This window comes from Microcebus murinus, chromosome 5 (genome assembly GCF_040939455.1).
Source record: "Microcebus murinus isolate Inina chromosome 5, M.murinus_Inina_mat1.0, whole genome shotgun sequence".
Classification (NCBI taxonomy): Eukaryota; Metazoa; Chordata; class Mammalia; order Primates; family Cheirogaleidae; genus Microcebus; species Microcebus murinus.
Genome location: NC_134108.1, coordinates 99021911 through 99034005, shown reverse-complemented (window position 1 = coordinate 99034005; position 12095 = coordinate 99021911).

Genomic DNA, 12095 nt, shown 5'->3' with positions numbered 1-12095 from the left:
GTAGACGGAAGAATGACATGCTACTGGGTAAGGCACAACCTCACTTTGCTCATCTCTACACTGAGAAGTTCCCCTAGATGATCTCCGAGGCTGTCATCACTCAGAAAGTGGCCTTCCCTTCCACCCAGTAAATTCATTTTAATCGTTGATGTCGGCATTGGTGGTTTCCAGAAACTCATCATGTCCCCTAATGTGTTGGAAAACACCAGGCACTGCTTTATCACAATCTGTGCTTCTTTTCTCAGCAAACTCTTTTCCCCCAGCTTTCCTGGGAGCTGGGGTTTTATAGTGTGGCTATTTTTAGCTGTTGTCCTCGCAGTGGCTGCTGGGACCAGCTGCCTCAGGAGGCTGACGAGAACTTTACCCTGGGAGAGGCATTCCACACTGTAATCTCACCCTGAAGAGCTCTCTAGTTGCTACTTGACAGTTTACAGCCTCTGAGCACCAGATTCCACCTCGTGAAGCATAAGATCAGGTAGCTTTGCTGCATATTCAGCAGTTAGCAAGAAACGGTCCAAAGTTGTTTTGGTCAGTGGATCATTCATTCGGTCAGTTCCCACTCAAAGCCTTTGAGATGAAGAAGACCGTTTTGCTTTGAGTTTGACGGTTGGAAAGTCCTGGTTGGGGGCAGGTCAGGGGAATGACACCCCTCGTACTGATTTTTCACAAGAGCACCCCAGAACTGCATGTTCCTTTGTTACCAGTTAAGCAAGGGACCAAGTAGCATTTAGGAAAGCAACCAGAAAGGTCTGGATGGAAGGTTCCAGCAGGTATTTAATCTGCCAGTGCTTTCACTTCCCTCTCTGCTCCAAAGCAGTACGAGTGACAATGGCTATAAAGCTCACCCCTGCCAACATCACCTTCCCAAAGCACACGCTTCTGACCTTGACACTTCCTGGTGACAAACCCTCAGGTGCTCCTTGCCATGCACCAAACACACTCTAAAAGTCTTAGCTGCTGTTCAAAGGCCTTCTGTGGTCCAGGCCCATCCCCGGGTATAATTTTATTTCTCCCACACCCCCACTTCCAGCCCCCTTGTGCTCCATCCAGACTGTATTACTGAAAGTCCCCTATAAGTGTGTGGTATTTTCCCATCTCCACGCCTTTTATGGACTGAATGTGTGTCTCTGTGTGTGTATGTGTGTGAGGAGGGTCTGAGTGTTCCTCTTCCCACCTGTATTGACAATATTTGCAAGACTCTTATTCATTTATATAATTTTATTACCTACCAGAATACCTGGCACATAGCAGATACTAATTTTAATTACCTGGAAACACAAAGTTGAAATTAAAATGAAATGATTTTTGCTTAGTAAGAAAATTTAGATGGAAGTTTCCATCTCCTGAGCATATGTTGTGCATCAGTGACCTAGTTAAGCACTTCACTCTTCCTAACACATGTCTGTGGTGGATATCATACCATATTCTACCACTAGAGATATTAATCTGAGATAGTAAGGAATTTCCTCCAAGGTTAAAGAGTTAGTAGATGGTAAATCTGAGATTTGGACTCTATTGTAATTCCAAAGATCAGGTATTCCCCACTACTTCATAATTCAGTTTAACAAGGAAAACCTTTGTGTGAACAGATAACTGACTTCATGTATTGGGGGCAAAGTGCCATGGGCACAGTCTGCAGGGAGCCGCTGAGTCTTGGGGGAATGGGGACCAAAGGCCTTCACAGTGGAGGTGAACTTGTGCCCTGCAGAGACGGTAGAGGGGCTCACTCACAACCTGGTGTGGCTTCTTGCACTATAGAGCTTGAACAGTTAAAAAAAAAAACAAAAATTCCAGACTCCCCCCCATAGCTAGAGTCTAGATGTCCCAGTTTCCACCAAGCCAATGTATTAAGCGTGAGAACAGGTTGGCAGGAGTGAGCAACACACAGCAGCCACGTGCGTGGGATATGCGATCTAACAGAAAGCACCTTGGCAGAGGAGTTTGGTTCCCCAGGGTGCAGCTCTTGATGGCAGGTGTAGCGCCCAGTCCCTAGTGTCAGAGGTGCCAACAGCAGCACGCTGTGAGGTTTCCTCAAGGACAACCCCCAAGGTGCGGTTGAGTGTTTCTCCAGGCTGCTTTGTTTTTGGATGTCTAGCACTTAAGCTTGGTTTCTGGCCCTCCCAGAAACCCTACGAGCTTCCTAATGCTCTATAATAAATCTCTTTCTGCTTAAATTTACTAGAGTGGGATCTCATATCTGCCTCTAAGACCTCGCACCAACACAAACACTGTTGCGGAAAATGATCAGCTTGACCCCACCCTCCCGGAGAGATTATCACACAAGTGTGCAACCTGCCTTAGCAAGTTCAAGAACAAGGCCAAATTGCATGTTAATGAGGAATCTGCATGTGTGCGTTAGGGCTTGAAACAGATACATAGTCACCCCATTGATGTTATTGTTTTGCTTTATTTTTATATTTAAATGTATTTGGAAGGCCTGGTGTTGTTGGTGTCAGCAGAACCAGTTCAGACTGGAGGATGTCTTGCCTCCTTGGTGTGAAATTAGCCTGGAGAATTGAGTATCAGAAGTAGGGCTGGTTCTCAGATGAATCCAACCTGTTGGGATATTCTGGTGACCTCCCTCCACATGCCAGAAATTGCGCCAGATAATTCTACTGTAATCTTCCAAGCAAGTCTGTGAAATGAGCATATTTTAGATGAGGAAAATGAGGCCACAGGAGGTTAAGACATGGCCCAGGTTTGCCTGGCTTGCGTGGGATTAGACCCTTGGGTTTGACTCAGCGCCCAAGTGCCCTTCCACGCTGCCAGTGTGCCTCCCAGAAGGGGTGAGGAAGTGGAAGTGGAACGATCCTCCCTCTTACACTAAAAGGAGAAGCTCAATGGGTAGAAAAGCATCAGCAATGGAGGAGAGAAAGGCAGACGATGGGACAGGACAGGCAATTTGTTGCCTGAGCAAAAGCACTTTCCTCCATTCTTCCTTAACAAAACCTTTCCCTGTTCAGATGTCCCTGTTTATCTCAGGGAGGGTGGGTCCAGCCCCTGTCCTAAGGTGTGGCCCATTTGCAACAGTGACAGGTGAGGGGTTTGCTGCAGACCCCATCGTGACATCCGCTGACTTCACCCAGAACAGCCAGTCTCTGGAACTCTCATGCACATGAAAATAAAACCTTGTTTTTAAAGCCCTTGTGAGGCTTCCTGTAAAGAGCAGCTCAAAGCACTTCTCATTGATACAGGGGAGTTAAAATTCATGGGAAATATTAAACATTAAGAAATTAACAGGATCCCATCCTGAAGCCAAGGTTGGGAAGCCTCCTGTTCCTCCTTCATCTCAAGCTGTAAAACCACGGAGACCTTGCGTGAACCCGTCACCTCGGTGCCACATGGTAGGCAACATGCCCTCCTCCTGCGTCATGGCAGGGCACAGCCCGATCACGCCTGGGAGTGGGAACTCTTCTTGCCAATCACGATGCAGGCTGAGTTCAATGCTTTTGCCGGAAGTGCTGTGTCCTAAGATTGTAAGGACAGCGCCATGCTTCACCGGGCCCTTTCCGGTGAAATACTTGTTAACTCTATGCCAGCAAGGACTGTGCCTGACTTGTTGACCACTCGATCCCCACCACTGGGCACTCAGCCAGGCACAGAAGGGACATGCACTGAATGTCGGTTGAATGGAGTGGAATTGAATTACGTTACCCTCCAGGAGCCAGCGGGAATGAAGCATCTCTAGCCCATTTTGCAAAGGGAAGTCAGTTTAATTTGGGGATTCTACACAGCTATGAGGTTCCATGCACTGCTCAGATGCTGGCCGGGTGTACAAGGATGAGCAAGACCCAGTCTTTGCCCTCAAAGAGCTTGGAGTTAGGGAAGCTTGGATTAGGGAAGACCACTGACACGATGGAAAGGTCTTTCTAAACCAAATAGCTCCTCTGGTCTAATTTAACTGTGGTCCAGAGAAAGTGTCTTTCAGCCTTCAAGTTGATGATTAAGTGGATCCGGAGCAGGCTCTGATGACATGAGTATTTTGATAAGAAGAGCTGAGGCAGCCACTGGGAAAATTCTGCAAGAAGTTGGTTTGACTAAAATAAGGTGTATTTAGTTATCAAAAAAAAAATTAAAAATTAAGCAAATCAAACTGACACTTTATAGAAAGATCAAGTAAATACAAATTATTGATGCTACTATTAAAAGAATGGATATTCGATATAAATATAAGTAAAAACAAGCTCTGTGAAAAGAGAGTGGGATGGGAGTGGGTGCCAATAGTTATGTGGTGCTTCTTTTGTGCTTATGACTTTTACATATATAAACTCCTTTAACCCTCACAGCAAGCCAGGGCATGGTTCAATAGATTGGTCAAGATCACATATGTACTAACTAATAGAAACCGGATTGGAGCTCACACACTCTTGCCCTATAGTCTATGCTGTAATCCACTATGCTAAACTGTCTCTCAAAGCAACACAGGACTGGGAAGTAAAATGTATTGCTAAGGCCTAGAATCTCCTCCCTGATCCTACCTGCCACCCTGGTGCCTGCGGGTTTTTTGTTTTGTTTTGTTTTGTTTTGTTTTTTCAGAGTTTAAGGTCTGCCTCCTCCATGAAGCCTTCCTTGATATCCAGTCCTCCTCCGTCTCTGCATGCCTTCAGTGCTTATTCAGTACTGTGAATCATGTGCTGCAGATCTTGATTCTCCCAGAACTCTAGTATTAATTTCCAAATGCTCCATAGTGTTAATCCTTCCTCCTGACCCAGATGGTCAGAGCCTCACAGAAAGGGCCCCATCTCAGACTTTTTATTAATCACTCACAGTGTATCTGACGTGAGGTGCAGAGTGCAGGCTCAATAAAGATTTATCAGCCTGTTGATTGGAGATACATTAAACGGATACATAGGAAGGAATAGGCAATTGACCAGAGGCTCATTCTTGCAGCTATAAAATTTTTATTATGGAATAAGAACTGCCTACACTCACAGGAGAATTGCTTAACCTTCACCCTTACATTTTCTTAATAGTTTTAATAATCTCTTCCCCCACCCCCTGCATGCTTTCATGTGATAAGTGGTTTTGATGGAGGACACAGGGTGGGGCAGGGTGACGGATCCTGATCTCTGTGTCTGGCTTCCAGACTCAATGCTGCATTTGGCCCTAATGGCTGGGGTAGGGGGTGGGGATGGGCATCTTTAATCCTCAAAGTTCCTGCAGCTTGATGAGTCCTGCTGGCCACAGAGAGACTCTCAGTGGGCCTTGGCAATGGATAGTGACAGTTTTATTGAGCAAGGGCTGATTATTAGTTGTAGAGCTTTGCCTAAATAATTATCATTTCAGACCGATAGGTTCACACAAACTTGTATCACAGATACTTTTTATCTATGTGAATCCTTTTCCCCAGTGGTTTCTTTATTTTGTGGGCATGAACACCCTTCTGTCTCACTAAACGGAAGAATGTTCGTGCTTACTTTCCTTTTCAGACAAGGATAAAGGCCCAGAGAAAGGCCTGTGACCACATAACTGATTGGTCTTCATGCCAGATCTAGACCCAGGTCACCCTCCAATAGCACTGTCCTGTAGAACCTTCTGTGATGACAGCAATGGTCCATAGCCCCACTTTCCAATGCAGTAGCCATTCGTCACATGAGACTGTGGAGCACTTGAAATGGGGCTAGTGTGACTGAGCAACTGCATTTTAAATTTTATGTCATTGTAATCAATTTAAACTTAGATAGCCACACATGGCTAACGGCTACCATTTTGAGTAGCGCAATTCTAGAAGAACCAAGCCAGTTTATAGAGAGCTGCTATTGTAAATATAAAAAGACTGTCCACCACATTCTTTCCTTTCTTGCTACTACAGAAGAACATTACAAAAATATAGCTGGGCGCGGTGGCTCATGCCTGTAATCCTAGCACTCTAGGAGGCTGGAGGCGGGCGGATCGCTCAAGGTCAGGAATTCGAAACCAGCCCGAGCAAGAGCGAGACCCCGTCTCTACTAAAAATAGAAACAAATTAATTGGCCAACTAAAAGTACATAGAAAAAAATTAGCCAGGCATGGTGGCACGTGCCTGTAGTCCTAGCTACTCGGGAGGCTGAGGCAGGAGGATCACTTGAGCTCAGGAGTTTGAGGTTGCTGTGAGCTAGGCTGACGCCACGACACTCACTCTAGCCCGGGCAACAGAGTGAGAATCTGTCTCAAAAAAAAAAATAAAATATATATATATATACACATATATTTCTATGGGGGGAAATGCAGTTGTAGGCCAACTTTTAACAAAAGGCGCCCATATCAGTTATTTGCTACCACCTTATATGTTTACCTTGCAGTTGTTATCACTGAAACCTCAGAACATCAGTCGTTTCCTGAACAATGCATTCTCTTATTTATTTTGGCTGTTGCCACGTTACCGTTGTCCACCAAGCCCGGTGAGTAGAGGCTGGTGGCTTCTGACAGACCTGGCCCTTCTGCTGACCCACGGGCTCAGGGGAGGAAGCGGAAGGGCCCTGCTTATAAAGCAGAAAAGTGGGGCGTGGCTTCAAGCCCAGTTTTCTAATCTTTGTCCTCACAAGATTGCACAAGTCACTTGGTTTCAGGGCTAAAACACGTGCTGCATGCACAGGGAGAGCCTCTCACACTTTTGAGGGAGTGTCATTTATCTAGGGACAGAGCTGCCAGTCAGCACATTTCCCCACGAACATATTATAATTCATACACAGACGGACTCTGCACACTTAGGGCCTGGGTATCAGAAGGTAGCTGGAGAATGAGAGTCCATTTTGGCAGTAATAGAGTCCACTTTCTCTAGAGTTTTCCAAAGGAGTTCATGGAACCACCAGAGGCTCAAACAGTAAGAGGTTAAAAGATGAGATAACATCCCACTTAGGCTTGTGTCTGTGAAGGATTAGCTAGGACATCTGCTCTCCTGTTTCTTCGTGGCTGAGAACTTAAGGCACAAGATAAAGATTTTGAAGAAGACAAAATACCTTTAAAAAATGAGTGGAACGAAGGGTCAGAAAGGGCTCTTGTGCCAGAAGGCCAAAATATTTTGCCCTAGTTGTCATTCTACATCACTTTAGTGTTATTATCATTGTATTTTAATCCATTAAGCTTCATGACTAAACTCCAAATTCCAATTCATACTCGAATTCAAGGGGCCAACATTCCAGAAAGAAAGGAGAAACAAGAGATATGAGGATCTTATAGTCAATTATGACAAACATACAAGTACAGATGTCTTTTTTGATATGACTTCTTTTCCTTTGGGGAGATACCCAGTAGTGGAGTTGCTGGATTAAATGGTAGATCTATTTTTAGTTCTTTGAGGAATCTCCATACTGTTTTCCATAGTGGTTGTACTAATTTACATTCCCACCAACAGTGTATAAGTGTTCCCTTTCACTGCATCTGCACCAACATCTATTGCTTTTCAACTTTTTAATAATGACCATTCTGACTGGGGCAAAGTGGTATCTCATTGTGGTTAAATTGCATTTCTCTGATGATTAGTGATGTTGAACATTTGTTTGTATGTTTGTTCACCACTTGTATATCTTCTTCGGAAGAATGTTAGTGTCATTTGCCACTTTTTTAATGGAGGTTATTTGGGTTTTTTTCTTGCTTAGTTGTTTGAGTTCCTTGTAGATTCTGGATATTAGTCCTTTGTCAGAAGTGTAGTTTGTGAATATTTTCACAATAGCAAAGATATAGAATCAACCTAAATGTTCACCTAGTGATGAGTGGATATAGAAAATGTAGTGTGTTTGTATACATACACACACACACCCTCCCCATGGAATACTACTATACGCAGCCATAAAAAATAATGAAATAATGTCTTTTGCATTAGCTTGGATGGAACTGGAGGCCATTATCTTAAGTAAAGTATCTCAGGACCAGAAAATCAAATACCACATGTTCTCACTTATAAGTAGGAGCTAAACTATGGGTACTCATGGTCATATACAGTGGAACAATAGACTAATTGAAGACTTCAAAAGTGGGAGGGTGGGAGTGGGGTTAGGGATGAAAATTACCTATTGGGTACAATATACACTATTTGGGAGATGGGTACACTAAAAGCCCAGACTTCACCACTATACAATATATCTATGTAGCAAAACTGCACTTGTACCCCTAAATACTTTGAAATTTTAAAAATAAATAAAAAAATAAAGTCAATTGCAACAACTGCTTCTCCTGTTTTGAGAGAGCCAGAGAAACTAGATTTGCACTTACTTAACAACTAGAACATTACCAGCAGGTGATATACAAAATGATGGTTTTCAGACATTGGGAATAGGCTGCAGTGGACCCAGGCAAAGCCTGACAGTCTCTCTGAGTTGAGCAGACAACAGAGTTTGGAGTTTGGAGAGGTCAAGGCAGTTAGAATTTGTAGATCTAAGTATCGCAGAAAATGGAGTAAGAGAGTAAGAGAGTGAAAAGGCAAGCAAGAGAGAGAAAGAGGGAGAGAAAGAGAGGGGGAGAGACTGGAAAACACTCTGGAGACCTACAGAAGGATCCCCTTGAACTTTTTGGCTAAGTCGTAATCTGCATATACATGTGAGGAAACTACAAAGTATGGAGAAAGAATTGAAAATGAACTGAAAATGAGTAGGATAAGAAATCCCAGGATCTCACATAAGACTGGTAATAGTTTGTGTTTCCAGCAGGCAGAGTGGAAAGACCTGCTAGAACACGGGGCATTGGTTAGAGCCCTCAGAAGGACGTTGCTTTGGTAATGGAGCCAAGTTAGCTTCAGACGAGGGCTTTTCTGGACTCACCCTTACAAGACCTCAAAAGGATAGAATTCATTCCAAGTAACTTAACTTTATCCCATAATGAGGCCCAACACTGTTTAAAGGAATACAACAAAATCCAGTAGCCAAAAATATAAAATTCACTAAGTCTGGCAGCCAAAATATTACTGGAGTATGGAAATAACTTGGAAAATGCAACTCATAACCAAGAGGGGAAAAATCAATAGATAAATATAAACCCATATATGACTAAGATTATAAAATTAGTGAATAATAACATTAAAACTGCTATATTAATATACATATGAACGTGATAAAGAGAGAATTGATAATAAATTCAAAAACTTAGATTAAACAACAAATAGCTTGAATGACACAAATTACCAAACTCATTGACAGAGAAAGAGATAACCTAAATATTTTTATATCTATTAAATACACTGAATTTTCAAAGGAGGAAAAACCTTCCCACCAAGAAATCTCTAGTGAAGATAATTTCACTGGTGAATTCTACCAAGCTATTAAGGAATAAATATACCAATCCTACAAAAACTCTCCCAGAAAATAGAAGAAGAGGAAATACATCCCCAACTTACTCTCTGAGGTAAGCATTATTCTAATAATAATATTAGACAAAGAAATTAAAATAAAACTACAGACTAATATTCCACATGAACACATATGCAAAATACTTTAATAAAATTATAGCAAATGAAATCTAGAAATCTATAATAATAATAAATCATGACTAAGTGTGTTTAACCCCAGAAATGCAAGGTTGATTTAACATTTCAAAATCAATCAAGGCATTTCACATTAATAGGAAGAAAAGGAAGGAAGGAGGGTAGGTAAGACAAGAGGGAGAGAGGGAGGGAAGAAATGGAGGGAAAGGAAAAAAGAAACCCAAATCTACATTTTTGTATCATATAGAAATTGCACTTAAAGTGAACCATGGAACTGAAGCTTTAATATAAAGCTTCCAGAAGAAAACATGGGAAATATCTTTGTGGCCTCGGGTTAGACAAATATTTCATGGATAAGGCACACAAAGCATGAACCATAGAAGAAAAAATTGATAAGTAGACTTCATCAAAATAAAAATCTTCTGCTCTTCAAAAAGCACTGCTATGAAAATTAACAGTCAAGCCACAGACTTGTAAACTATTTGCAAAACATTTATCTGATAAAGAATTTGTATCTTGAACATATAAAGAACCCTTGACATTTGATAAGAAGAAGATAAAATGGTAAAATAATAATAAGGAAAATATGTGAATAAACACTTCAGACAACATGACATAAAGATAGCTAATAAGTACACAAAAAGATGCTTAGCATAACTGGTCACTAGAAAAATGAGAATTAAGGTTGTAGTGAAATATCATTATATATTTACCAGCATGCCTAAAACTTAAAAATCTGACAATGCCAAGTGCTGGGAAGGAAGCAACTAGAATTCTCATACAAATTTTGACAGCCCCTTTGAAAACAATTTGAAAGTATTTTTTAAACAAGGTTAAACATTCACTGGCCATAAAACTCAATAATACCACTCCTATATATTTACCCAAGAGAAATGAAAACATAATTAACAGAAAAGCTGTACGCAAATGTTTATAATAACCTCACGATTAGTGGTCAAAAACTGGGGAAGAATCCAAGTGTCTATCAACTGCTAAATGCATAAAAAAAAACTGTAGTATATTCATACAATAGAATATTACTTAGTAGTAAAAAGAAACCAACTGCTGATAAATGTACATGGAAGAATTAAAAAGCATTATGAATGAAACCACACCCAAACCTGCATAGAGTGCGTCTGATTTGTGGGGGGCTCAGCATTCCTGGGGCACAGTGAGTGAGGCAGGGTCATGGGAGACAGAACCAGAGAGGCTGCTAGGTTGTCGGGGGCAGCACATCAAAAGGCCTTGTGTGTGATGCTCCAGGATGAACTTGATCGTATTGGCAATAGGCAAAGTTTAAAGCAGAGTCATTAAATATTAAACTTTCAATTTTGTTCCAACAGGTGGTCCTTACTCCATTAGGTGGGTGAAGGCTACTGGGGAGTCCCAGGATTAACTCTGTACAGTTACTTTGACCAATGTTACAGAGTCCTCTACCCCAAGCCCAGTGCCCCACAAAACACAGAGCTACAGAGATAAACAAGACACGATTCCTTCCTCAAGGAGCTGACAATCTGCTTCAAAACATGGGAGTCCAGAAAATGACCCCTCATCTGCTTCTCTAACCGTGTCCCCTCCTCGATATTCTGATTGGCAGCCACGTGCCGGTCAGGGCTGACACTGGGGTCATGTTCTCCCAGTCGCTGTGTTTAGTTTGGCTTCTGTGTGTGTTGACGGAACAGCCTTTGGTAAGTCATGCCGATGCAGAAACACAAAGGCGAGCCCAGGAACAAGGATGCACTGAGTTAGCTATGGCCGCACTGCTTTTGCAGGCAGCTCCTTGTGGCACCTAACCCCAACTCCTGTGTGACTCCTCAAATCCTTTCACTGCAACGTCCCTTCAGAGCTCCACAAATCAAACAAAGCACTCAGGATGCTGGTTTTCTGTTCAACTTCAGGATGACGCTAGGGGCATGCCAAGCATTCTCGTGAATGTCTGAGAACTAAAGAGAAGAGGGTACGAACAGTCCACTGAATTCTCACAAACCCCTTGCATTTGGGGGGAGATATGGATCCTGGGAGTGGCTGCCCATGTCCAGAGGTTTCCATGATTCAATCCAACTCATTCTTCCTTTAGTGGGTGCAGTGGGCTGAACAGTGGCCCTCCAAATGTTATGTCCACCTGGAACCTGTAAGTGTGACCTTATTTGGGAAAAGGGTCTTTGTAGATGTAATTGAGTTAAGGCCCTTGAGATGAGATCAACCTGGATTACTGTGGGCCCTAAAGCCAATGACAAGTATTTACAAGAGAAGAGAAAAGGAGACAGGTACAGAGACACAGTGGAGAGGGCCAGGTGATGCAGCCACAAGCCAGAGACTGCCAGGAGCCCCCAGAAGCTGGAAAAGACAAGAAAGAATTCTCCCCTAGAGCCTTTGGAGGGAGCGTGGCCCTGCCAATACCTTAACTTCTGACTCTGGCCTTCGGAACTGTGAGAGAACAAATTTCTATTATTTTAAACCACTGAGTTTGTGGCAATTTATTGCAGCAGCCTTACAAAACTCCCATGGAGGGCTGGAAGTCCCACTCTTGCTGCTGCTGCAGGGAGCTGGCACAAGCCTTCCTCCTCCCTCACTGCCCTGGTGAGGTAACTTATTCCCTCCTTCATTCAACCATCATTCAAGGATGCCATGGACCATGTATGAGAAAGCATCAACGGCAGGCCCTCCTTCAAGAGTTCACAGCTAGAGCAATATAAAGACA